Below are 755 nucleotides of genomic sequence, written 5' to 3'. Positions count from 1 at the left end.
GGGAAAGAGAATCCTCCTTGATACAGTATAACAACTTCTATTTGAATCTCTAAAGACCTAATAACCTTAGAATACAATTGATATGACAAGACAAAAATAAAGTACTTTAGTGACCTAAATAGCAGAGCTGCAGAAGCAAATTAAAAGGTGAGAACCTAGGAAGCTTACATAAGGGGAAGGATTAAAAAAAATAAAAATAAAATCACCCGATAGATGAGAAGAGCTGGAATGTTATGATATAAAGAACTGGCAAAAGCTGCAAGAGGAAAAGGTCTCACACTAACAGCAGTGAGCCTGACAGAAAGGACATAGAAAAGGCTGATGGGAACGAAAAAATATAAACAAAAATCCAGAGTATTTAAATAATGAGTGAAGCTTCGGATTATATACTGGAACGAGAATAAGAAACAATGGGAGCTTATGATCAAGCTAATTTGCGTGTCTGTCCATGTGTATTTTTTAAAGATATAAATATATATGCACACGTGCACACACAGGGAAATAAGGGGGGAGAGGGAGGTGGGAAGTACACAGATTGGCACATGCTGGAAAACTGAGAATTGGAAAAGCCATGCTGGAGCTAATCAAGCAGAAAGGTAATGAGGTTTTCAGCAGTCATACTATCCAATTTGCCTAGGACTCAATGTGCGTGCATTCTGTTTGTATTTAAAATGATTAGGTAACCTATAGATTCATAGATGTTAGGGTCGGAAGGGACCTCAATAGATCATCGAGTCCGACCCCCTGCATAGGCA

At 38.0% G+C, this 755-nt stretch overlaps 1 protein-coding gene across 8 annotated transcripts in view; it reads right to left on the bottom strand.

The window, feature by feature from the left end:
- The window catches only part of PDPR (pyruvate dehydrogenase phosphatase regulatory subunit), a 36,784-nt gene that overhangs the window by 11,242 nt on the left and 24,787 nt on the right, over window positions 1-755 (bottom strand). The window lies entirely within an intron of this gene.

The sequence above is a fragment of the Alligator sinensis genome, unplaced genomic scaffold (assembly GCF_000455745.1).
Source record: "Alligator sinensis unplaced genomic scaffold, ASM45574v1 scaffold203_1, whole genome shotgun sequence".
Lineage (NCBI taxonomy): Eukaryota > Metazoa > Chordata > Crocodylia > Alligatoridae > Alligator > Alligator sinensis.
Note: the sequence above shows the minus strand (reverse complement) of the source record. Positions and strands in the feature narration are given on the sequence as shown.